This window comes from Lepidochelys olivacea, assembly GCF_965140295.1.
Source record: "Lepidochelys olivacea isolate rLepOli2 genome assembly, chromosome: 1".
Lineage (NCBI taxonomy): Eukaryota > Metazoa > Chordata > Testudines > Cheloniidae > Lepidochelys > Lepidochelys olivacea.
In genome coordinates this window covers 162,514,256-162,542,024 of record NC_140411.1, presented here as the reverse complement: position 1 = coordinate 162,542,024, position 27,769 = coordinate 162,514,256, and the positions used below count along the sequence as shown (strand labels likewise).

The 27,769-nt window shown below is 41.9% G+C and overlaps 1 long non-coding RNA gene across 1 annotated transcript in view; it reads right to left on the bottom strand.

Annotated features, from left to right (window-relative positions):
• Positions 1 to 27,007, bottom strand: part of LOC311514269 — a 215,426-nt gene extending 188,419 nt beyond the window's left edge. Inside the window, exons 1-2 of the long non-coding RNA XR_014709859.1 lie at positions 26,923 to 27,007; positions 4,163 to 4,211 (exon numbers count right to left, since the gene is read on the bottom strand). This is a non-coding gene — a long non-coding RNA (uncharacterized lncRNA). The remainder of the gene's footprint in view (positions 1 to 4,162; positions 4,212 to 26,922) is intronic.
• Between the last annotated feature and the right edge of the window lie 762 nt (positions 27,008 to 27,769).

Sequence of the window (27,769 nt, the reverse complement as noted above, 5' to 3'; positions counted from 1 at the left end):
GTTGCAGCTGGAGTACAGCCTTCAGTTTGGACACCCTACTATAAAAATGTCAATACACTGAAAACAATCCAGTAAAGGACACCCAGAAATGATAAAATACAACATGAGAAGTTAACAGAACAGAATTTGTACCGCCGGGAAAAAGAAAACTAAGAAAAAAGGAGGCCACATTATGCAGTCCTCAAATCAAGCAAAATCCCCATTGCTCAGTTAAGGAGCGGAGAAGTTGGTTCAGTGTCAGTGCAGAGACCAGAAGTACTAATGGTCTAAACTGAAGAAAGGAAACCTTTAGGATAAGTGCTATGACGAGGCTCTTCATAAACAGTGAAGTCAATTAGACAAGGGAAGAAGCTGCTCAGAGAGGCTGTGGAATAAGCATCACTGGAGATATTTCGTTGTGACGGGCAAACCCCCAAAAGTTCAGTTCAGATAAGCCATTAAGACCGAATGCTTATCCAAATCTCTTCACAGTCAGATTTCATTTCTCCCTCTCTACTTTTCTACCTTCAACCTTTCTTCCTCCCTCCTTTCATTCCTAGCCCCACAGCACCCTTCTGCAGAATTTAAGACATGCTGAGACTCCAAAGACAAATTTCAGATCAAATAGAAAGCCTTTCGGGATTGAGGATAAGAGGTGTATTTATCAGATTATTTTCAACCCTAAAAATAGATTCAGGTACATACAGGCTAATACTCTGTTGGCTATTAGGTTACAGCACCTGCACCTACCTAGCTTGTGTTGTAAACTCACTACATCTTTAAGAGTTCAATCTTCCTAGAATTAACCTGGGGAAGAGATCTTCAACTAACCCGTTAGCAAAATTCACTGAGCCAAAGCAAATTCCTCAAGTAAAGCATCCACTCTCCACCAATTGAGAAGCAGAGATTTTGCCCAGATACCATTTTTTCTCTAGGGTAGCAGAGATTGCTGTGAGCTAAGACACCCTTTTAAAACGTTGCTGTTAAGCTTTACAATCTGACAAAGAAAGTGATTCTTAAGTTGTAAAGCTCATCACATTCTCCTATTAAATAGTGAGAAATGTCCTACATACCCACCTCCTTTGCACTATAGCCCTTTGTGGTATTGGAAGTAATGAAAACAAACACAGCTCATATTTTCATTGGTTCTGAACTTTTCATTTTGTAGTAATTTTTTTTAACAAGATGTAAACACAACGAAATACCATTCATTTAGGGCATAGATTCTAACTCCTAAAGAAAATTGGAGAATCATGACAAACATTGGACAATTTTTTGAAATTGTTTATTAAGGCAATGTTATGTTAAATGTTAACATACTACAATGTATATTACTTATTCAGGATCAGTTTAATATACAAAGAACCTGGCTAAAGATTCTGGCTTGCTGGCTGAGGAGCCCTCGTCCTCTGAGGACACTCAAAAGGGTGGCCAAACTCCTAAATATCTATTGTCTTTTTGGTGCTTTTCTTGTGTACAGAATTGGTATGAAAACTTTTCAGTTACAAGAACATTCCAGATTTTACTATACCACCAAGAACATTCCGTATTTTATTACTATTTCATAGGCAGAAGTGACATTTTCCCCAGTAATGTGTAATAAAGAGTCTAGCTGCTAACAATAAAAAATAAATTAGTCATTCTGTTTAAAACATAGATCTTTTACTGGAGCATTGAGTAAGCAGATCAGGAGATCTCTAGACATCTGGCATTTTGTAATATGATGAATTTCTTTAACACTTTCCTCCTAAAACCGTCCAGTTCTTGGACGCTACCATCACACGTGCAAGTATGTTCCCCTCTCCTCTCAACCCCACTAATAGAGCACCCCCCTAGTAGCAAATATATGATGGATCTTAACTGGAGTCAAATGCAATCTGTACAATAAATTAACAAAAAAAAAACTAGGAGCTATGCAAATTGAAGATGAACTTCCCCCTTCCCATAACCAGATCCACTCATTCAGATCTTTTTTCCTCCCCAAATCTCTCCCCCGTCATTTCACCTGGATTATTTTCTTGTCAACATCTTTTCCGAACAAAATTTTTATTTATATATAATCTTAGAAATTAAGCCTTTTGTTCCAGCTGGCTCTTGGGTAAGGACAATACCATAGGCTTACAGAACTCATATAAAGTTAGTTATTAGATGGGTTTTTAATGTATTGTTCCTGTTTACTGTTCTCTGTAGAGATGCCTGGTTTGGAATCAGCTGTGTGATTAGCTAGTTGAATGAAAGATTATATCCAGCTAGGTCATATATTTGCCTTTGTGCAGTTCACTCAAATTGCCAGACAGATTTTCCATTGTATCTACCTCTATGTGTGTGGTCAGGTCATCTAGTAGTCTCTGGACAGAGAGGGAGTAAGAGGCAGGAATGAATATGGTCTTTAACTTCAGCATTAATCTCCCTTCTTTTCGAATATCCAACCATTTTTCTAAAACCAGAAAAGTACTGACAAATCCAGAATAGTTTACATAATATTGAAAGAGTGTAAAATAACCATCTTCCACCACAATGACTTTTTATTTTCAAAATTAAAACAGATGCCATTTAAAAAAAAATTTAAAGAACAAAACCACAAATAAATCTTCAGGTCTGATCACCCTCCCGGTTACACTGGTTTAACAGTGCAGTCAATGGAATTATACTGGTGCAAAACCTGTAACAGAGTGAAGAATCAGGCCCTTTATTTCAAAGAGAAAAAAAGAGGGTGGGGAGGACTTTCCAAGTTATATGTTATATAAAGGGAACGTCTGCTTTGCTAATGAAAGGTGTGAGCTGTAGAACGAATGCCCTTCAGATAAAATGTATGATGAGTCTTCCTGGAATGCCCCACCCTGGTGTTATACTGTCAGAAAACTGAATGGCAAGTGAGAGCATGCATGATATAGTCTTTTTCATTCATGTGAAACACCATCAAGGTAACTTTATGAGCCAAGTAGTACTCTGGTAGCCCCACTGAAGCAGAAAATATAGCTACTCATGCACAAGAAAAAAGAAAAACTTCATTGTGAAATAGCTCAGGTTGCCACACACCTGACATAACTGACAACCAAAAAAGCAAGGAAAAGAAAGTTAAGCTAACAGTCCATATCCTCTACTACTTCACTCACAGGCGTGCACCTTACTTCAGATACTGACCACCACTCACCACAAGCTTGACTCTTCCCCCCCAGGAATGCTAGCCCACACGCCTCATATTTTGCAATACGTGTCACTTTACAGAGAGCGCTGTCTGTCAGACCAGAGTAAAATAAAAGGTAGTAAAGTATTCACAGGAAAATAGCATGCCTCACTTTCGTGGCATCTGCATGTATAAGAAACTTTTTCATAATTTTGAGGCTCTGAGGACCATGCTAAATGAATTGTGTGTGAACACGGTGTGAAATTTCACTCCCCACCCCACTCTAAAAAAAAACATTTTGCCAATTTTGACCAGCCCTAATTAAAATGTACATATTCTGAGTTTCTCGTATTTAGGGGCTTAAGTGGAGGGTGTCTATTATATTTTATTAATATTTTAAAGACAACATATTTTTATCTGTACTTGAACATTCTTACTGAAATCATGTTTGTGAATCTAATACCATCTATATTTACAGCACATTTCTCTCATACACCAATATTCAGATGTAAGCTAATGAGAGTGTACACACACACACAGTTGCTTGGATTTACCTAAATCGGTTTAAAATAATACTGTTAAATTGGTGTGACTTCTGAGTTTAAAGGCGGCCTTGCGTTAATGCATTCAGTTATCTCAAAGATGACATACTGTGATGTCTCCCCCCAAAAGTTTAACTTCTCATCCACAAGTGTGTCTGCGGTGACCACATCTATTTAGTACCAGTAGCACCTGTCATGGACTTAATCTCATCAAGTACTTTTATAGAGTTAAAATTTAACCAAGCTTCTGCTATCAACAGCAGCAAAGATCCATAAGATTCTGTATTTCTCTCTTACAGTCAGATAAACAAACTGCTTAGTCAATAAAAAGAAAAGTCCAGTTTATAGTTCTTAGCAGAACTGTTAAGTAGTTGTGGATTTAACAGCTTGCAGGATCAGTTACTACAGTACTTAAAAGAGAGACCACAAAAAGCCTCATTTTCCTAATCCACCATCACTTTTACCACTTGCATTTAAAAGTAATACCACTTCCGTGCAGTATTTAGAAACTTACCAAGTGTCAATCCATTCACCTTTCTGTACTTTTCATTGTCTGTTTCCTTCTGAAAAAAAAAATCAATACAAATTAGTCACCAAAAAAAGCAATACGGCTTCATGTTATTTCCTGAAAGGTCAGTAATGAGACTTTAGACAGTCCAGCATTTTTATTTTGTATTCTATCACTTTATTTCTCCTCTTTTATTCTCTGGCAGGTGCCGGGGGCTCTAGACAGTGCTCAGGCACAACTAGGACCACTTTATGGTTAGCTCTGGAGTTCACCAGGCCTGAGGATGGTCCCCAGGGTCTTATCCACAGAAGTAAATTCTGTCCTCCCTGCTTGTGAGTGCCTCTCTTTACACATGCAGTGTCATTTACAGGCACAAATCACGTGAACACGAAGCGAATGATTCACATATACAAGTTTCCCTATTTGCACACACTAAGACCTGCTTGTTTCAGGCCAATGGAGGACTCTGCATGTGCTCAGAAGCACTTAAATACTGTTCATGCCATTATTTATTGTTATTCCCCTATGAGAATCTGGTACCTAAATTGTTCTGTGTACAGTGCCTAGCACAATGGGATCCTGGTCCCTCACTGGGGCTCCTAAATACTACAGTAATACAAATAATATTAGTAACCATAGCGCTTTCCCTTTGCTTCTATTCTTTCAGCACTTTGCGTTTTTCATTCTTACAAATGAGGAAACCCACCCTATTCTGCTGTGATCCTGTATGGTGACATCAAACTATAGGGTTGTACATGGTGACCTCGCTTATGATACTGCATCAAGTCACCATCGTTCCCTATATGTCACCTCATGCATGACGACACCAATGCATTTCTTGAGCATAGTGACAAAATGAACAGAGAACAAAGAATGACATTTCCTTTATTTTATTTACCGTTCTTTTAACCAGGTAATCTCCAGCTCAGACTACTAGCATCCACCCCTCTCCCCCACACACACCTCCCCCCCAAAAAATCACCATTCTCCTGCCTTATTCCTAGCAGCATATATCTCAGTTCCCAGCCATCTTTACCTTTGGAGTTAGTCATCCTTTATTCTTCCTTTAGTAAAGCTCACCACACATCCACAAAAGTCCTAATTAACAGTTAATCTGTGGAACTCATTGACAGAGGATGTTGTGATAGTCAAAAGTATAACTAGGTTAAAAAAAATAAACTAGTAAAATGCAAGGAGGATACATCCAGCAATGGCTATTAGCCAAGATGGCCAGGGTAACCCTAAACCTCTGACTGCCAGACGGGGAAGAGCAGGGTGGATCTCTCCAACGGCCCTGTTCCGTACACTCCTGCTGAAGCTCTGGTATGGGCCACCATTGGAGACAGGATACTTGGCCAGATGAACCATTGGTCTGACCCAGCATTGCAGTTCTTATGTTCCAGTACACAAAAGTACACAGCAGACATGGCTGTACAGTAGCTGGCTTTTTGTTTACTGCCCCCACGATTTAAAGAAAGCTGGTGCATTTTAGGATTCAGCTCTCTGAATAAGCTTACCCCACCAAGAAATCATTCTGACACCTGTATGATCAGGTCTCCCAGATCTAGAATAGAGACCACAGTCCTCAAGGTTATGGCATTCTACATGTTATGACCACAGTCTTTAATGGCACTGAAGATCCTCTAGCCACAAACAGCATTACATCTTAATCTCTCCAGCCCCTCACAGCAGGGAACCCCCTACATCAGCAGACTAGCATCAGGTGGGGGAGCCTTTAAAAGCTGCTTCCCAGTTGAGTGCCAGCTATTGCCAAGCTCCTTCCCTCACTTCCACAAAATTTAACAGGGACAAGAGCCAGAGACTCTATGGAGTCCACTAAGGCCTTTGGCCCAGATCCTCAACAGGTGTTTAGGCACCTAACGCCCATTGAAACCAACCTACTTTATGAAAAGTGCTCAGATGGGCAACAGTACAAATCCCTAGGAAACACAATGTATAAGCACAACATGTCTCCCTGGTGTAAGGAGTTCCACACTGCTAGCGCAAGTGATGTCTCTGAAATAAAAGCTACAGATATAAATAAATCAGCAATTCTGGGGAGAAATTTTAAAGGCACAAAGGGCAGCTAGGCACCCAGCTCCCATTGGCTTTCAACTCTATTCCTTACCGAAATGTAGCATATTTCAAGTATATACCAACAGGCTTGCAATGTACTAGCATGTTAATTCTTTGCTCTTATGGAAAAAGTTTGATTCAGGATTCATAACAGAATGTACTCAAAAGCAACAAATCCAAGGATGCAAGACAGACACACAAGCTGCTTATGAAAATCATTTTATTGTGAAAAGTGTTAAAGGCATCTTTAAATTGCTCCTTCCTGGCAGGGTGCACTAGTAATTTGCTTCCATCCACCACATTTCAGGTCAGGTTACTGTAATTTTTGCAATCACTTTAAAAACATCTTTTTTTATTTAAATGGTGTCTCAGACTTTGTTTTGAATTCTGTGTGCACCCTATAAGTGGCTGTCCGGATCCTTTTCCAACTTGGCTTCTGCAGCAAAGTGTGGAACATACAGTATTTAACTTCATGAGACTGCAATTATTAAAGGACCACTGCCACACGCTGGCAAACTCTGAAATATATGTTCTCCTGAAGCCTTACTAACCTCTATTTCTTTGCCCCTCTTTACTGCTTACCAAAGTATTTGTGTGGAAACAGAAAGTCGCTGTTTTCAAAGCTGGATTTCTCTTTCTGCCTGATTCATTCAGCGATGTTGTACTAGCCTGTTTGTGACATCAGCATTCATCATCCCAAAAGCAGCTGTAGTGTCACTAAAACGAGAGTGACTAAGTCAGGCAAAAAGAAGGCTGGTTATGTAAAACCAAACCTAAATGGTTATACCATCAATATCTTCATAATAAGTCAGCAATGAGTGGAAAAATAATACAGAACAACTGTGAATTTAATGGGATTTGGATGTTATAAAGATCCACTGGTGTGCAGCTGTGGTTCTTCAATGACTCATTAGCTTCTGAAAAAGTTCCCTTGCCATTTCATGAGGACAGTAACAGTTCAGGGATAGTTAGCTACAGAAACCTCCTCAAGGAGCTTCACTTTGTCTCAGTGGTACCCTGTCTGATTAGGTGATTAAACGGGTCTTGAAGAAATAGCTGCAGTCTCACCTTTGTTAGTATGAGAAATGTCATCTGACTAACTCCAGCTTGGATTTACAGCACTCGGACATTGGAGCAGAGCACCCTCTGTGTTCTCTGTCATCAGTGACACTCTGGCATAAAATTTCTTATCTAAAGAGAAAGGTCTCATCTCAGTCATTCTGCTCTCCTACTAGAGTCTGAATGACCAGTGATATCAAGGTTCAAGCCATAGATGTGAAAGGTGAATTTTGGTATCAGTTTTAACAGCTTTTGGGCAGATTTTTACACTCATGGTTTATATAATTTGTTTTACTTGATTACAGGACCTCAGGGGTCCTACTTCAATGGCATTACTTTGCTTTTCTATCTTTCCCTGCTACCTACTAGCTCCCCCCAGTTCCCCCCCCCACACACACACACCCCACCTTTTTTTTTTTTTAAGTGTAAATACTCATTTACTCATTTTACTCTAATACTCATTAGCCTTTGTCTTGATTACACACTTCCCCAGAGCTATCTTTTGGGTTTCCTACATGCTGCAGTAAGGGCCTGATCCAAAGCCAATTGATGTCAATGGGGAGGCTAGTGACCTGGATCAGGTTTTAAGTATGCTTGTTTGGCACCTACTTTTGAACAGTATTAAATTCATTTTTAGTTTTTTTGAGGTAACCAAGAATAATTTCATTCTCAGATCTGTTTGAAGTAGCCATCATTCTTTATCATGTTTGGGTCCTGTTTAGGTCAGAAGTCAAAAAACTTCATCAACTCCAGGCTGTATCTATCATGAAACACCAACCCTATAAATGGGGGTGAGGGGTTAAATACTGATGAAAAAGCAGTGTGGAAGATTGCTTCCCCAAATCCTCTAAAATCTGCCACTGAACTAAAAGTTTTAGTTAGTGGTATAATTAGCATCTCTTCTACTACCACCATGTATTTAAGAATGTTAATAACAGATGACAAATGGTGCAAGAGTGTCAGAATTTTTAAATGAATTAATTTCAGCTGTTCATGATCACTTTGTCTTCACTGTCTGCAAATATAGTAAAATAGTTTACTAACAGGAATGTTCACCAACACAGCTAATTACAATCAGGAAATGAACAATACGTGGAAAATAATTTTTTATAAATTTATAGTCAGGAGTGCTGGCACCAGAAACCTGGTTGTGAGAGTTGTGCTCATCCAATCAGGTAAAAGAATCAGATCATGGGTCCTGGATACCTAAGCAAAACAGTTCAACTCTTTGAAATTCAAACATCCACAATGAAGTGCTTCCAAATAAGCTACAGCCCAAAACTTTATATGGTGCATAATTCTGAACAAATGAATTAGAGAAAACAGCGATCTGTTTGAGGACGACTTACAAATAATTCATTTGGTTCCACCTCATCTCAGTTACGTTCTCTGCAGTAGGGTTGGAACAAAACCATAATTGTGCCCAAGAGGGCTCATAAAACCTACAAATGCTGCTGCTGTTGTAGAAGTACCTGAACACATTAGGTTTTTTCCAGCATATTCCTCCCCCTCTGCATCCATTTCCCTAGTTTTCTGTTTAGTGCAATATGGCCTTTTCTGACTAACCCTCTTAAGGCTTGCTTGTTCTTGTTCCTGGTTCATATGCAAACCCATGAAATAACATCCGCAAAGTCAGAGTCCTCCTGTTCACAAAAGATGTCACTTTCAAAGCAAAAGGAAATTGCTGCCCGCCTCTGGTTGTTCTTGGAGACTGAAGAATGCTTTATTTATAAACCCTGCAGATATATCTCAACATTTATCATCCCTGAATATTATCTGAAACCATAGGATTTGAGTGCCTTTAGGCACTTATTTTCTCATGGGTAACATTTACCTAAATAAGAAATGCAACATATTTAGAAAGTTGCAAATCTAGACTCACTGGACTGATTCTTTGCCACCTGGCACTTTGTGGAGACATTACACCTGTGCAAAGTGGGTCCAAAGTGCTACCATATCAGAATGATTGGATTCTACATGCACTGTGCGGAGGCGAGAAGGAAGGATGGTGAGAGCGTTAGGAAAAAAGCTTAGGACTTGGGAGGCAAGGGTGCAATTTCCTACTCAATGGCCAGCTTCCTGTGTGACTTTGGGCAAGCCACAGTCTTGGTGCCTCAAATCCCTGTCTGTATAAGGGGAATAACAGCACTACCTTACCCCAGAGGGTGTTGTGAGGATAACTACACTTATGATTGTGAGGTGCTCAGATACTGTACTCCTTTCCCAATCATCCACAGAGATTCTAAACAGGATACTAAGTCATCCTTGCAAGCATCCCAAAACCTGCGCAGCAGTCTGCCTCTTTCTAGACCATTCATGAGCTTCAGAGTACAGCAAACTCTTAGGGATCCTGTAATCTGGCATTTGCTTGACATGTCCAAGCCACCTGAGTCTCTTATTAATCAACATTTCCATGAAACACATATTAGCACAATTTAAACATTTCCACATTTGTCACCCTGTCTTGCCATCTTATTTGAAGAATTTTACACAAGCATCGTCTATGAAAGCAGTTTAGTCTTTTGATATGTTTGATGCAAGTGGTTCATGTTTCTAAACCATATAGAAAAGAGTGGATAAAAATCACATCTCATAAATACGGATTTTCACTTTAGTTGACAATTTATTATTGTTCCAGGCTCTGTCTTGCAAAAGAGCCAAGTTCCTGGCTGCTTTACTGACTGTACTTGCTAGTTCAGCATCAAGATCTACATTGCTGATAACAGAGCCAAGGTAGAAAAATTGGTCAACAACATCCAGTTGAATACTCTAAGGTGATATCTAGAATTGATTCCGAAGAGCCTTGGTGCATGGTAACAGTCTTCAAGCTTATTGCTAGCCCAAAGATTTTGCATGAATCAGAACTGGCTAATATGTTGTAGGGCATCAAGACAGTGAGCCATAAGGGCCACATCATCCGCAAACAGATCCCTTATGATGATCTCCTTCACCTTTGTCTTAGCTCTGAACCTTGCAATGTGAAGCAAACCACCATGATGTCTAGTGCTAAGATAGACACCATCTTGAACATCACAGAACACATATTGAAGCAGGAATGAGAAATTTTAAACAATGTAGGAGCCAGTACACAACCCTGCTTCACTCTATTGTTGATGTTAAAGGAATCAGACTCTTGGTTCTCATACGTTGCGGTTGCGTTCATGCTGTCGTGTAAAGATTTCATTGGGTTTAGCAATATGGGTGAACAACCTAGCTTCTTCACAACAATGTAAAGCCCTGTCCAACTGTGTCAAAGCTTTTGTGAAATCTATAAAAGCCATACACAATGAAATGTTTCCCTCTGCACTTTTACTGCAATTTTCTTAAAGAAAGGACCATATCTATGGTGGACCTTCCCAAGCAGAAGCCACACTGGCTCTCAGGATAGCTTCTCCCAGCTAGAGTTTGAAGTCTAGGTAAAAGAATACAGTTTAAGATTTCCCCCCCCCCAACGTTAAGAAATCTCTCTCTGTGGTTATTACAATCACTTCTGTCTTTGTTTTTATAGAGCTAGATGAAACAAGCATCCTTAAAATCTTGCGGAACAGTTTCTTTGTTCCAACAGAATAGCAATACCTCGTGCAATCTTTGCAGCAAGTCTTTGTATATTTTGTAGAGTTCAGCCGGTAAACAGTCAGATCCTGAATCTTTGTTGTTGGGAAACTTTCTGATGAGTTGTTCAAGTTCCTCTAGTGTAGGTTCACTGGAGTGATAACTTCAAACCCAGGCAATTTGCCTAACATACTTGGTCTACTACAGATTCCCTTGAGTATATCATTCCATAGTGTTCAATCCACCTCTCCAGTTGCTTTCCTTTATCAGTTATGATATTATCCTAGAGCTTTCAGCAGAGCTGTCTTGTTCTTTAATCAGCCCAATGGTCTTTCTAATGCCCTCATACAACCTTCTACTGTCACCTGCACTATCCACCCGCTGGATGCGGTCAGATACCCAGCCAAAAATTCTTCACCACACCTCCTGGAAGCTATTTGAACAATCTTACAAGCTTCTCTTAGGTTATTGATGGAATCAGTAGTAGGTGATCAGGGCAGATCTTTTCCTCTCAATGAGTGGCAGCAGTATGTCCAAATGGTCTATGAACTGTCAACATTTTTTCCTAGTACTCTTTCCAAAAAAAACCTCTTGATTGACATATTGTAGATACTTGTCTTCAAGACTTCCCGTGCATCTGAAGCAGTTTAATTCATTCCAGCTGTCTTTGCTACTTCATTAAAAAGCCGTTTCTTGACAGGATCATTGATTTGGCACAAGACAATATGAGGTTGTACAGCAGGTTTATTACGTTGGATCTTCTTTGCTGCAAAATGAAATTTCAAGCTGACAAGAGCGTCATCTGTGTCACAGTCTGCCGTTTGGAAGGATCATGTATTCAAGAGATCTTTCAAGTATGTATGTCTTGTCTGTGCCAAGTCCAGCTAATGCCAGTGCTTGGACCTCAGATGTCTCCACAATGTTTTTCGGATGTTACCAGTAAAGAATGCATTGGTCACCAATAAGCCTTGCCTGGCACAGAGCTCAAGAACTCTCTGACCCTTCCCAGGTCAGATCTCAGCATTGGACCCCATTCTTGCATTGAAGTCTCCAAGTACTAGGATGGGTTCCTTCTGTGGAATCCAGACAATCAGTTCTTCCAGCTGTTGGTAAAAGCTATCCTTCTCCTCGTCACTAGCCTGCAGAGTTGGAGCATAGACACTGACGAGGTTGATGAATCCCTTCGGTAGACTAACTCAAAGTGTCATGATACGCATGAACACTGCAATTGGAGCTTCACACGATGACATACAATCATTTCTGATAGCAAAACCTATAATTGTACTCTCCCCTTACGCCTTCAGGTTTCTCATGCCAGTAAATAGCGTAGTCTGTCCCCCTTACAAAGCCTGTTTCTGAGAGGCAAGTTTCCGAAAGAGCATGCAATCTGAAGCATGCAAGCTCGTTATTCAACACAGCCATTTTCCTCAAATCCAAATTCAGATCAAAGTCATATCCAAGGGTCCAAATATTCTGCAAGCAATTCTGTTTATTAAAAACAGTTGAGCCAGGATGTAAAACAATGAGGCAGGGCTTGTTTGACCTACCTTTTCTAGGGCCACCCTCACATTAGGTAATCAGGCCATCCTGAAACAGGGCTGCTTGGAAATCTCAGTACCTGCTCCAGGGCCCTTATGCCTCTCACAGATCCCTACGACCATCTTGCCAAGACCTGCAGCACACACACAGCTAGACAAAGTTATGGAGGAGCGGAGGCTGCCTTAGAGCTGTCGTCGTCCCCCTTCAGACCACTGAGCCAGAATCCAAAGGCCAGAGTGAGTCTGAATGTTCAATGGCACAGAGGTCGTAGCTTCTGCCAGAGAGCAACTTAGATATGTAGGTGTGACATCATTAGGCCTCTTAAATAAGCTTTTAGAGCTTCTCAGCAAAATTAATGGGTGTGCATATGCACGCACACACTTCATTTATTTCAGAGTGCCATTTAATCTTCTATGCCAATTTATTGATAAAGTATTTATCATGTAGCATCTGGTCGATAAAGATCCAATTTCCTCTATTAGCACAGGCTGAATTCATAATACAATTGCAGTCCAGGTGCTAATGAATGATGCTCGTAAGCATCCATTGCTCAAGCCAGTGAAATATTCATTCAACGAAGGTACTGCATACTTGCTGATCCCTTTAATTTCATTAAGAGCTACAGGGGCTCAGCACCTCTGTAAATCAGCCTAAAAGTGTATTGGTTCTATAACCAGTTCATTCTCTTAAGCATTTTCTTCACGATGAAGAAAACAGTAATATACTTGAGAAGCGTTGGGTTTTTGATTATTTGGATGATGCTAGTGGAAGAGAATTCTTCAGATGCATTAATGCTCCAATTATGTAACATTTAAGTATCTGCTGAAATCTTTAGACTTTGTCACAAATCAAACGATCTGATTCGAGCTTATCCTAGAGAATTTCAGATTTCTTGTTTCCTAACATCCATAAATTTGTGAACCCTGTTGATTCCAGAATAGTTTTTCCAAAGCAGAATCTAATAAAGCATGTTAATGTAATGACCCTCAACCCAGGTCATCAGCAGGATATGAACTTCAGAGCTTTAGCACAGAAGCACAGACCTTTACTAGCTTAGATAAAGGAGTTACTCCCTTAACAGCCAGCTAATAGGCAGTTATCTCCCTGTAGTGGCAGGTCCACATAGAGGATATGACATACGCTTTCGAAGCATATTACATGATTGTTATTATTTGAATATTAAATTCTAGGTTAGTTTATCCTGATACTATAGTTAATGATAAATACTCCATCGTTTGATAGGACACCTCAATTTGAGATGACCCACTATCCTTGGCTGTTGTAGTTTTGACTCGTTATCTGAAAAAAGTTTCAGCTTGCTAACTGAAAATTCATAAACTTTAAAGCAACTGATGTTCTTACAGTTTGACTCATTTCATTCATCATATTGAGACTAAAAAGGAAAAGCCAAATCTGAAGACCATAGCTGCATTGTTCCTTACTGTATGTACGACTGTGTAAGAAATTATTCCCCAAATAGCGCTATTACATTGAATTGCTTGACAAATGTATAGTAATAGCAAGACACTAAAATAAAGCATAATTGGACAAATTTAGCATTTGCTTTCCAGCTCCATTCTGTGTGCTTCATTCCTTATACTTAATGTTGCAGTCACACTATTTTTACATAGCATTGCCCTCTTTAAATAAAAGTAAGTGAAGGGCCAATGGAGCTTTTAAGTTTTATTATCTGGAACAGTTTGGATCGATGCTCTCAACCTAGAACTCAGCTGCCCTAATTTGTGGATGAAAATTTAATTCCAAAACTTCAGAGTCCCATTCCTTCTCTCTAACTTCAGAGATCAATCAATTTTTTTTTAAACAAGAGAAGCAAGTTCTACTCAGCTTGCACAAAAGAATTAAATGCTCAGACATTTCAAATGATTATTGTTTTACTTAAAACTTGGCTTACTCCTTAGCTCTCAATAAGATCTAGAAAACAAGCAGATTGAACAAAATCACAGCCATTACTGAGTCTGCCAGAGCAAAATTTCTCACTGGAATATGGGTGGGGAAGAGGTTTTTTAGGCTCATTCACCTGCCAAAGCCAACATTTTCTTCACACAATGCCTGTTTAGCCTGCGGAAGCCACACTACAAGATTCACTTGAGGCCAAGAGCTTAGCAAGATTCAATAAAAGGGTTACCTAGTTAGTTAGATGGATAAGATCATCCCCAGTTACAATACTAAAATTTTGAAAAGCTTTAGAGGGGACACAAACTGTAAAGCTTCAACTCATAAGCCAGCCTCTAATTCTTAGGGGTGAGGAGAAAAACTTCCCCTGGGGGCAGGCTATCCCATAGCTGCCTGAAGCAGGATTCCTCTTTCTGAATCATCTGGTACTGGCCAGTCACCCTGGTCTGACTCAGTGTGGCAATTCCTATTGTGTGCAGATGTAACAACGAACACAGCTGAACTATCCGTCTTCAGTCCTTCAACAAACAAGTTGCCTCTGGGCCAAGACGAAGGTTGTGGGGGGGAGGAAAAGAAGATAATTAGTTTCAGAAAAAGCTCTGAGCAATGGAAAAGGGGGCATTGCAGCGGAACTTTGCCTCACCTGTTGTGTGTTACCTGTGCCCACTAAAATAGTGGGAAAAATTTTCCTAGCTGAAAGAAATGAAAACATAAACAAGCTTCAGCTGAAATAATCTTCCTTGCCTGTCTTGGCTGGCTGCATCATATCCCTCTGTAAATCCCTCCACTAGCTTCATCGTCTCTTCCACAGTGAGTTTAAGTGGCTCAGCCTTTCGTTCTGGGCTCTGTTCAGCATCACCCTTGCCTAGGCCTCTGCCTTCATTTAATTCCTTTCTATTATGAGGTTTCTTGGTCCATCCTTGGAAGTGTCAAACTGGCCAGCGTCAGAGCAGAATGCTGGAATAAAGGGACCCCTGGTCTGACTTGGCAGTTCCTATGGTAGTCAGGCAATGAATCCTGCTCAGCTCTTCCACGGTGCAGGTCTCATTTCCATCTTCCCACCATGCTGTCTCCTACACCTTTCTACATTCACATCCTTCTTTAATACCCACTTCTTCTACAAAGCTAACACTAATACCTATTATTAAAAAAAAAAAAAACCCAAAACACAAGGCCTTACATTAGCACCATTCTCGGAGTTTCCCAGTGCATGTGTGTGTGTGTGATCTTTGCCTATGCATTCAGAATTGCAAGTTCCTTGGAGCAGGGACCATTTTTCCCCTTATTTGTACAACACCAAACACAGTGTCATCACTTAATGAAATAAAAGCAAGAAAAAAATGTATTTGCTTAAACAGTCTCATCCTCTCATTTTGCATGATGGGTTTTTCACCCTGTCCATCTGTCATAAATATAAAGGGAAGGGTAACCACCTTTCTGTATACAGTGCTATAAAATCCCTCCTGGCCAGAGGCAAAACCCTTTCACCTGTAAAGGGTTAAGAAGCTAAGATAACCTCTCTGGCACCTGACCCAAAATGACCAATGAGGGGACAAGATACTTTCAAACCTGGAGGGGTGGGAACAAAGGATTCTGTCTGTCTGTGTGATGCTTTTTCCGGGAGCAGGTCAGGAATGCAGCCTTACAACGCCTGTTAAGTTAGTTAGTAATCTAGCTAAAATTCGTTAGATTTCCTTTAGTTTAATGGCTGGTAAAATAGCTGTGCTGGATATGAATGTATATTCCTGCTTTTGTGTCTTTTTGTAACTTAAGGTTTTGCCTAGAGGGATTCTCTATGTTTTGAATTGGATTACCCTGTAAGGTATTTACCATCCTGATTTTACAGAGGTGATTCTCTTACCTTTTCTTTAATTAAAATTCTTCTTTTAAGAACCTGATTGATTTTTCATTGTTCTTAAGTTCCAAGGGTTTGGGTCTGTGTTCACCTGTACAAATTGGTGAGGATTTTTATCAAGCCTTCCCCAGGAAAGGGGGTGTAGGGCTTGGGGGGATATTTTGGGGGAAGACATCTGCAAGTGGGATCTTTCCCTGTTCTTTGTTTAAAACACTTGGTGGTGGCAGCATAGGGTTCAAGGACAAGGCAAAATTTGTACCTTGGGGAAGGTTTTAACTTAAGCTGGTAAATATAAGCTTAGTGGGTCTTTCATGAAGGTCCCCACATCTGTACCCTAGAGTACAGAGTGAGGAAGGAACCTTGACACCATCTAACAGCTCTAAGAAGAGATATCCCCATAGCTGGTCTCAGCTCAGATTACTTTGCCATAGACTGTCAGACTCTCTCTTCTAATTTCATCAAAAAAGTCTATCTTGTCCCTGGCCTATACTTCTTAATTTCTCTCATTTACTTCTATAAAGCATTTTGCAATGCCATTTGTGTGAAAGTCATGAAAGTATACAAAGTAAAGTTGTATTGCATATAGTTTCCCCCTCCCCCAAGCATTAAAATTTCATTGAGAACAACAGGAGCCCTGTGCATGCAGGAAGGGTAGATACTGGAGCTGAAATCCAGATCCAAATGCAGAATTTTCCCCAAGACTCCCCAGATCCTCTGGGAGGTGACGGGGGGAAGAGACATTTACATGTGACTGTTTCCTTCTGGGCTTTATTTCATTAGTAACTTTTAATTTCTGTGTGCTATAAAGTAGCAAAAGATCCCTAGATGAATTCAGTCAAGCTGCCTCTCCTTCCATCTCAAAATGTTGTTATACAATATCCTGATGGTCCTTCTGTTTTTACTAGAGCGTACATGATTCACAATTCATCTAGGAATAGATCACTTGGCTTTACTTCTCAGTCTGAATTCCATAGCAGACCTCCAACGCAAATAGAGATACTCGCAAAGATCTGTATTCATGAAACCGTAAGTATGCATAAACCAAAATACGGAGAGAGACATAAGTGTATTAACCCACCAGCAGTATTTGCACATTATATGTTTAATAAGGCTGTTCCTTATATCTGGAAGTTTTCAATAGAAAAGATTACTGCACACTGCTACAAGTCTAACCTTTGCAAATCAAATAAAAAATATGGTGGAATTTAGAGAGGTTTGGCAGACTGGAAAAAAAACATCTAAAGTTTTGACTTGTTCCCTGGTATGAGAACTTGGCATTTTGAAGAGACAAAAAAAAAAAATCAAGAAAATCCTGGAATAGAACTGAGGGTTTAAAGAAAGCACAGCTGAAAGTTTTAAGATTTAAATGCTGTGAATAGGAAATTAGTCTCCAAAAGGAGCTATACGCTTTTTTTTTTTAAAGTCATGTAAACTTATTTTCTGATTATAAAGTCCTGAACTGAAAAGCCATGGATCCTGGTTGGAGAATCATCAATGAATGCCTTTTAACGTTCTCCCTCATTACTAACTGTAGCAACACTGCAAGAGTTTACGAAGTAGTTGAACTCACACAGCTATGTGCCAACAGTTCTTCAACATGCTTAGCTGCAGCCCACAGGCTAAATGGAAACCAGACTGGAAGCTCTCCAACCCCACAGGGCTTGCCTTCCAGAGGGTCTGCAATTAATTAAGACCAAAGGGGAGCTCTGAATAACCCTCTTGTGGAGCAAAATACACACAGTCAAAACCCAGCTGACAAACACAACAAAACTGACTTCATGGTTTCTTATGAGAAAACCATTAAATGGTTTGAGAAATGAAGAAACACTTTGTTCAAGTCACTAGTGTGAATGCAATATATTCAGATTACAAAGCAGTACCACCCGGTTATAAATATCATATTGCTTTATCCCTGGGTAACCAGGTGTATAAAAGCCAGTAATAACACATTAGGTTTTAAGTTAGCATACAGTACCTACTATTATATTTTCACAGAGTTCACTTATTCTTTTTTGTAAGGGTTCAGATATTAGAAAATCTTTCCAATTCAGCAGGCACCAAGGAAAGTCTCATCACCTGATACACTGCTATGGTGCACTGAGTTCTTTACTCATATTATTCTGTTACGTAAATGGGTATTTTTAAATGAATGTAAAAGTTTAACAAAGGAACGTGTCCCCTTTGCACTAATGAAATGCTCTCTCTCTTCCAGAGTCAGAAGAGCATGCTGAAGGGGGAAATAAATCAAATCACAGGTTGGTTAAACATTCCAGCATCAAGACAGAAAATGTGCCACATTTGGGGTTTAAGAAGAGTGAAATTTAAAAATCTTCCCTCAAGCTAGAAAAATCTAGCTAGTAGAATCTCAGTCCTAACTCGGAGTGAAATTCTATGGCCTGCGTTACAAAGGAAATCAGACTACATGGTCCTAATGGTCTCTTCTGGCCTTCAAGTCTTGAACGTATAATATACTTACTGTGACATGGCATTTTAGATTGCTTCTCAGTCAGAGCCTGCAAGAGGGTCAGATGAATGTAAGCCTGTCTATTATGCACAGTCCATGCCTGTTGATAAAGGACTCTGAAAAGGCTGATTTGAGAGTTACTATGGTGCTCATGAAAGTGATACTGTTAATGCTGGCTGGAGCAGACAGGATGCAAGCAGCACACAAAGGCCTGGCCCAAAGTCCATGACAGTCAGTGAAAAGCCTTAGGAATCTCAGTGGGTTTGGGTCTCCTACTGTGTAACCTCTCTCTTACAGCCTGATCCAAAGCCCACTGAAGTCAGCAAGAGTTGTTTGGATCAGGCCGTCAGCTCTGTCAATGTGCCCTAACCCATTCTGCAGCTACCTTGAGATGGGACAATGAATTTAGTTGTTACTTGTGACCTAATGCAGGATTTGAACAGAGGACTCTACAGGGGAAAGACTGCCACGAAATGTTGCTGGCCCAATCTAAGCAGCCTGAATTAGTACCATTGCTAACGTTCAACATGCAGGAAATGTAAAACTATATTATATGAAAGCATAAAAAGCACAGTAATTTTCCATGCATGTGTGTCAGTTCTCAAACCAAATAAATTCTTGTGAACATACTGTACCTTCTTTGGGATCTCAAAACAACCGTACCTTATTTTCCTTCGTATTTGGACAGTAGCTATGATGGACTTTTCCATATTCAGCTCCATCCTCCTCGAAATCTGTGTGTCAGGCATGTTAAATCTTTCACAAATTCTACCAAATAACTGCCTCACTTCCAGAACAAATAAATTAAAAAAAAAAAAAAAAGGACTCTTGCAGCCTAAAGGAAAACTAAAGCCTTGTCTCACAGTTGCTATCCCTCTGCAACTCTGAGATCTAGCTTGCCAGGGAGATGAAAAGTGCAAATTCAGTATTAGGTTCTGTGGGTTGCACGCAAAATAACCAGCTATAGCTTAACAAATATTGTATAAGGTTTGCACTGGTCTTCACTTTCAAAGGCTCTTCTTGGTCCATCACCACCATACCTATCATCTCTCATTTGGCATCAAGCTTTCAGTGCTCACCTCCGATCAGCCTAAGATGCCGGCCTCCACTGCCCACTTGTTAATTTTTTCAAGCAAGTACCTTCATGCTTCCTCCCGCGCTGCCCTTCACACTCGGGAGGCACTCCCCATAAACATCCACAAAGCTACCTCATTATCCCCCTTCAAATTCCCCCTTCAAAAAATGTCTCCTTCCCCATGACAAAATGTAACTCTTCTGTCAGCTGTTGTCAGCAGCTAAAAGAGCTGGCTTCAGTTTTCGAGGGGGGTCACTCTAAAGACTAACACAGGCTCGAGCCCTCACCCAGAAACCTGGGAAATGATAGATGGCACCCTGGGGGGGCAGTGCCACCTCACTCACAAGCACAGAGTCCAGAGATTTAAAACAGAAGTTGACTGGGGGGGAGGGGGCAGATAGGACAAACAGAACAAATTTGGAAAAGCCAGCAACCAACAAATTAACGATATTAGGTAAGACTCCCACCCTATGGAAGTGTCTTAATTAACTATAGCCCCAAGCTCAGTCTTACTGGTACTTGAGTGACTAACACATTCTAACCACTTCCTTGCTCCCCCAACCACAATTGGTTGTTCTGGGTTTCTGGAGTCCAAGGATTCTGGCAGGTCAAGTGGTGACTGGGGACTCTGCTGTCTGATCCAGCTGAAGTGATTTCAGCTTTAATTGCTGGGTAGGGAGGCCCACACCAAAATCCCTGCCATAGGTGCTGGAACTAGCGGTCTGGGGGTTGCTGCTGAAGTGGTTCCCATTATATACAGGGATTACAGTTTGGTTCAGTAGCTCTCAGCACCCCCATTGTACCAAATGTTCCAGGACACCTGATCCCTGGTGCTGTCTCCACAACTTCAGTCCAAGCCAACTCAGCTCCTCGCGGTCCACGGTTTTCATAGAATCAATGAATACCAGGGTTGGAAGGGACCTCAGGAGGTCATCTAGTCCAACCCCCTGCTCAAAGCAGGACCGATCCCTGCCGAAATCATCCCAGCCAGGGCTTTGTCAAGCCTGACCTTAAAAACTTCTAGGGAAGGAGATTCCACCACCTCCCTAGGTAACGCATTCCAGCATTCCACCCTCATAGTGAAAAAGTTTTCCTAATATCCAACCTAAATCTCCCCCACCGCAACTTGAGACCATTACTCCTTGTTCTGTCATCTGCTACCACTGAGAACAGTCTAGCAGAACCTCTTTGGAACCCCCTTTCAGGTAGTTGAAAGCAGCTATCAAATCCCCTCTCATTCTTCTCTTCTGAAGACTAAACATCCCCAGTTCCCTCAGCCTCTCCTCATAAGTCTTGTGTTCCAGTCCCCTAATCATTTTTGTTGCCCTCCGCTGGACTCTTTCCAATTTTTCCACATCCTTCTTGTAGTGTGGGGCCCAAAACTGGACACAGTACTCCAGATGAGGCCTCACCAATGTCGAATAGAGGGGAACAATCATGTCCCTCGATCAATGCCCCTTCTTATACATCCCAAAATGCCATTGGCCTTCTTGGCAACAAGGGCACACTGTTGACTCATATCCAACTTCTCGTCCACTGTAACCCCTAGGTCCTTTTCTGCAGAACTGCTGCCTAGCCATTCGGTCCCTAGTCTGTAGCGGTGCATGGGATTCTTCCGTCCTAAGTGCAGGACTCTGCACTTGTCCTTGTTGAACCTCATCAGATTTCTTTTGGCCCAATCCGCCAATTTGTCTAGGTCCCTCTGTATCCTATCCCTACCCTCCAGCGTATCTACCACTCCTCCCAGTTTAGTGTTGTCTGCAAATTTGCTGAGGGTGCAATCCACACCATCCTCCAGATCATTTATGAAGATATTGAACAAAACCAGCCCCAGGACTGACCCCTGGGGCACTCCACTTGATACCGGCTGCCAACTAGACATGGAGCCATTGATCACTACCCATTGAGCCCGACAATCTAGCCAGCTTTCTATCCACCTTATAGTCCATTCATCCAGCCCATACTTCTTTAACTTGCTGGCGAGAATACTGTGGGAGACAGTGTTAAAAGCTTTGCTAAAGTCAAGGAACAACACATCCACTGCTTTCCCTTCATCCACAGAGCCAGTTATCTCGTCATAGAAGGCAATTAGATTAGTCAGGCATGACTTGCCCATGGTGAATCCATGCTGACTGTTCCTGATCACTTTCCTCTCCTTTAAGTGCTTCAGAATTGATTCCTTGAGGACCTGCTCCATGATTTTTCCAGGGACTGAGGTGAGGCTGACTGGCCTGTAGTTCCCAGGATCCTCCTTCTTCCCTTTTTTAAAGATGGGCACTACATTAGCCTTTTTTCAGTCATCCGGGACCTCCCTGCATCGCCATGAGTTTTCAAAGATAACGGCCAATGGCTCTGCAATCACATCTGCCAACTCCTTTAGCACTCTCGGATGCAGCGCATCCAGCCCCATGGACTTGTGCTCGTCCAGCTTTTCTAAATAGACCCAAACCACTTCTTTCTCCACAGAGGGTTGGTCAACTCCTCCCCATGCTGTGCTGCCCAGTGCAGTAGTCTGGGAGCTGACCTTGTTTGTAAAGAAAGCATTGAATACATTAGCTTTTTCCACATCCTCTGTCACTAGGTTGCCTCCCTCATTCAGTAAGGGGCTCACACTTTCCTTGACTTTCTTCTTGTTGCCAACATATCTGAAGAAACCCTTCTTGTTACTCTTAACATCTCTTGCTAGCTGCAACTCCAGGTGTGAATTGGCCCTCCTGATTTCACTCCTGCATGCCTGAGCAATATTTTTATACTCATCCCTGGTCATTTGTCCAATCTTCCACTTCTTGTAAGCTTCTTTTTTGTGTTTAAGATCAGCAAGGATTTCACTGTTAAGCCAAGCTGGTCGCCTGCCATATTTACTATTCTTTCTACACATCAGGATGGTTTGTCCCTGTAACCTCAATAAGGATTCTTTAAAATACAGCCAGCTCTCCTGGACTCCTTTCCCCCTCATGTTATTCTCCCAGGGGATCTTGCCCATCAGTTCCCTGAGGGAGTCAAAGTCTGCTTTTCTGAAGTCCAGGGTCTGTATTCTGCTGCTCTCCTTTCTTCCTTGTGTTAGGATCCTGAACTCGACCATTTCATGGTCACTGCCTCCCAGGTTCCCATCCACTTTTGCTTCCCCTACTAATTCTTCCTGATTTGTGAGCAGCAGGTCAAGAAGAGCTCTGCCCCTAGTTGGTTCCTCCAGCACTTGCACCAGGAAATTGTCCCCTACATTTTCCATAAACTTCCTGGATTGCCTGTGCACTGCTGTATTGCTCTCCCAGCAGATATCAGGGTGATTGAAGTCTCTCATGAAAACCAGGGCCTGCGATCTAGTAACTTCTGCGAGTTGTTGGAAGAAAGCCTCGTCCACCTCATCCCCCTGGTCTGGTGATCTATAGTAGACTCCCACCATGACATCACCCTTGTTGCTCACACTTCTAAACTTAATCCAGAGACTCTCAGGTTTTTCTGCAGTTTCATACTTGAGCTCTGAGCAGTCATACTGCTCTCTTACATACAGTGCAACTCCCCCACCTTTTCTGCCCTTCCTGTCATAGAATATCAGGGTTGGAAGGGACCTCAGGAGGTCATCTAGTCCAACCCCCTGCTCAAAGCAGGACCAATCCCCAATTTTTGCCCCATATCCCTAAATGGCCCCCTCAAGGATTGAACTCACAACCCTGGGTTTAGCAGGCCAAAGCTCAAACCACTGAGCTATCCCTCCTCCCCCCCCCCAAAGCTGTCAGGAAGCGGTCCTTCCTGAACAGCTTATATCCATCCATGACAGTACTCCAGTCATGTGAGTTATCCCACCAAGTCTCTGCTATTCCAATCACATCATAATTCCTTGACTGTGCCAGAACTTCCAGTTCTCCCTGCTTGCTTCCCAGGCTTCGTGCATTTGTATATAGGCACTTGAAGTAACCTGCTGATCGCCCCTTTCTCAGTGTGAGGCAGGAGCCCTCCCCTCTCACGCGCTCCTGCTCGTGCCTCCTCCTGGTATCCCACTTCCGCACTTACCTCAGGGCTTTGGTCTCCTTCCCCCGGTGAACCTCATTTAAAGCCCTCCTCACTAGGTTAGCCAGCCTGCTTGCGAAGATGCTCTTCCCTCTCTTCGTTAGGTGGAACCCGTCTCTGCCTAGCACTCCTCCTTCTTAGAGCACCATCCCACGGTCAAAGAATCCAAAGCCTTCTCTCCGACACCACCTGCATAGGCATTTGTTGACTTCCATGATTCGACGGTCTCTACCCAGGCCGTTTTATAGCTGGCTTGGCTGGGCTCAGCTATTTAGAGAGGGATCGGTGATATTCAGGACCCTAAAGTGAATCCTTACCACCAGAATGGCACTCCCAGTGCCAGCAGTCTTCTTTCCCCCACCCCACCCACCATCCTGCCCTTCTCTACTTTTAACTCTATCCAGGCTCCCTTACCCAACCGGGCCGGACTGCAATCTCAGTCAGGGTGACCCCAGGCACATTAGGTGTTCCTTTCTTGTCCCTTCATTTCATTTCATTGCCCGCAAACTCAAAACATAATTGTATTTTAACCAAGATGCCCACAGCATCACAGAACAAATGCACATGAGGCCTGGTCCATTCAGGTTGTCTACACTAGAAGCACTACAGCTGTGCCACTGTCGTGTTTCCAAAGGGATCTTCCGACGCTGTAGTAAATCCACCCCCTTTGGAGGTGGTAGCTGGGTCACTGGAAGAATTCTTCCATCAACCTAGTGCTGTCTGCGCTGGGACTCAGGTGGGCTTAATGTCTGAGGGGTATGAATTTTTCATACCCCTGAATGATGTAGCTGGGTTGACCTGACTTTCCAGTATAGCCAGCCCCTTGCTCTGTAACCAATGCCATCAGATAGCACTGTCCCCTGTGGAGCGCTCAAGCAAATCTGGGCTGCTCTTTTCCCATTTCACCAACGGATGTCCACAGTAAGGTCTACTCCCTATGGCTTCAGGCCATAGGGTCCACACAAATCTTAGTAATGGTTAGGCTGCTGATGAGCTGCCTGTTATGCTGACCAATTGTCTCATTGTTTCTTTGTACTCCCTGCCTGTATCCTTGTGACAGGGGCTATCCTTTTGTGTTGTGACTGTACAGCGCCTAGCACAATGGAGTCCTGTTTTGTGATGAGGGCTCCTAGATGTTATAATAAATTATAATAATGATGGAGTAGTTAACCTCCAAGAAGAAAGGTAAGGCCTAACTCTTCACGATGCCCTGCCCACCTTACAAAACCACAATCTCCATCTATCTGTGTACTGAAAAGACAGTACGTTCTTAGCATCCCACATTGTCAGTTTATACAATGTGACCAGATGCTCAGATAACTCATCACTATGGTAAGTGTCTCAGAGGGATTTGTTATTTTCCTTCCCAAATGTACATTTGGGGCAGGGTCTGGCTTAGCATCGGTCTCGTACAGTACTGAGTTCCCTGTTGATGCTTTACGAATACCGCTACTGATAATTATGCTACTGCAAGTATCGACAAGTCACTAGTAAAGAAGACTTTTTGCACATGTGAATACACGGGGCAAAATCCTCACTGGCAAGACACTGATTTCAATGATTACTCCTCCATTCCATGGGTGACTGCTAACTGACCTAGTGATTGATGTTGCATTAGGTCAGAAAGTCAAAAGCAAATATGTTGTATGTCAGCTTCTTCATTTCTTTACCACCTTTTCCCCCTCACATTGTCCAAGTGCATTGCATCAGTCTCCATCATCAGGACTGCTTCTTCCTAGTTGCCAGATACAAGTACGTGGAAAGCATCTTAACGTGGGCTTCTCCTCCTCACTACAATAAAGGTAGTGAAGAAATGTGAGCAAGCCTCTGGTCATTGAGAAGCCATGACTAAAAGGATAACCAGAGCAGAAGTCCAAGCACCTCATAGCAGGAAGTTATTAGGATCCTCTCATATTAGAGGATTTCAAAACACTTTGCTCAGTACAATCAGCATCTCCTCCAGAGCTCATGTTCGCACCTTTTTCAATTTCCTCTGCTTTTACGCACTATTTCTACGGCATCGTCCTAACCTGGTGTCGCAGTGTATGCTTTTTACTATATAGTTCCATCTGACTTTTGGCCTTCCATACGTTTACAGGCATGCATACTAAACATCAGTGAAATTAATCTCACATTTCAGGTGGTGGAGCAATCATTTCTGGGATCAGGAAGTTTTTGCCTCCCCCCATTCAGCACTGTACTATGTGCAGGGTCAGAGCTAGTCTTTACAAAGCTCAACCACAGGCCTCTCTTACTTTGGAATCCTTGAAATGTCAGAGTTGATTACAACTTTCATTTTTAAGAAATTAGATCCTAACACCACTCCTTGCAAAGAGATCCTTGAAAATCTAAAGTGATCAATTGCTAGGTTTGAAAAAGTTTGCCACCGATTTTCCTAAGGAACAGGGTTATTCATAGTCTCCACCCACCCTCCCTCCCTCTTCAGTCACTTGTGGGAAAGAGACTCAAACAGCCTGCTTTCCCCAGCATAGCATCCTGATTGTGCAATGGAGCTGCCTTAGATAACCCCCTCTACCCCCATCCAATGCTGTCCTAGCCAGCCTGGCTCTTGGTCACATGATTAGTCACAACCTCCCCCCATCCCAGGACAATATCCTCTATCAGTCCCTCTGGATTATACACCCTAGAATTCCCACCCTTAAAAGGCAGATGCCTCATAACTAGAGCTGGTTGAAAATAGTAAGCAATTTCTAAAAAGCAATTTGGAAAAAAAAAGTCGTACAGAATTTGTTTAGTGAAAAAAAACTTAAAAAAATGTAGTTTGAGAATTTTAGATCTGTTTTAGGACCTCTCACATTGTCACTCCTTTTTGCAGGAGGATGTATCCCCTGATGCAACACGTGAGCAAGTGGTACTACCCCACTGCTCCCAATACTAAACACCTGCTACTCAAAGCCCCAAAGTTCCTTTCCCACCCCCCACCCCCCGGCTTTATAGGTAAAGCCAACATGAATCTCATTCAAAGATTTCTCCCTAAACCTCGCTGTTTGTAGGATTTCTCGCAGATCTCCCATGTCTGCCCCTGACTCCACCCAGCCAGAGGCTCATAACAACCTCGCTTACATGTTAGTGCATAAAAAACTTACTCCGCATTTCTATGCGGTGATACAACTCTTACTTGCAGGGTGAGTTCAATAGGAGAGGTAGGATCACAACATCTGCCATACTTATGTGCTCATAACTTTAAAGAAAAAACTACTGACCTGATTTTCTTCCAACTTGGCTGCAGATCTCAATGATCTTTGCAAAATAAGCCAAGAGTGATATTTTTGCCTTTGGAGTCTCAACTATACATGTGCAAAGTTTCCTGACTGAATATTTCCCTCTGCCCTCCCCCATATAGAACAAGAACAACTGACCTGATTCCGCTAATGTTTTCCAGAACGCTTAACCTTTGACCTGACACACAAGCAAGGAAAATTTCAGCCCAAAATGAACTAGTATGACAGAGTTATGAGCAACTGGAGGAAAAGAAAGGAAGATTAGAATGGAAGATAGATCTCATCCTTAATGATAATATGAATTAGCCACACTTTCTGTAACTCAGACTTTTGCTTATCAGATTCTTTACTGCAACTCCAGCCATCTGGCCTTCTTCAGGAAGACAAAAATATCAGTCTGTTTAAAAAGTATAATTGTGTTTTCACATGAAATACTATGCGGCTTTCTGCAGCTCCTTGTCTCCATAGACCAAGTAAATGAAACTGAGAAAGAAAGAGAAAGTGAGAAATCTTGTAAGTGGAACGGCGAGGGGGGGAAGCCACCTGACTCTCCTCTGATGTTCTGACTCAATGCTTTGATGTTAGGCAGTTAGAGAGGGCAGCACTAGTCAAGAGACCTTTGGAAAAAGAACAGGATCATGCTCAGATGAGTAATTATACACACATTCATTAATGAAGGCTAAAACACCACAAGAATGGATTAGTACCTAAATAATTTTGTTGGAGAAAAGTGGGGCGTATACTGGCCTCAAACTTTCAAAAGGCACAAGTGATTTTGGGTGCCCAATCTGAGACACTGTAAGGGGGCCCATTTTCAAGTGTGAGTGCT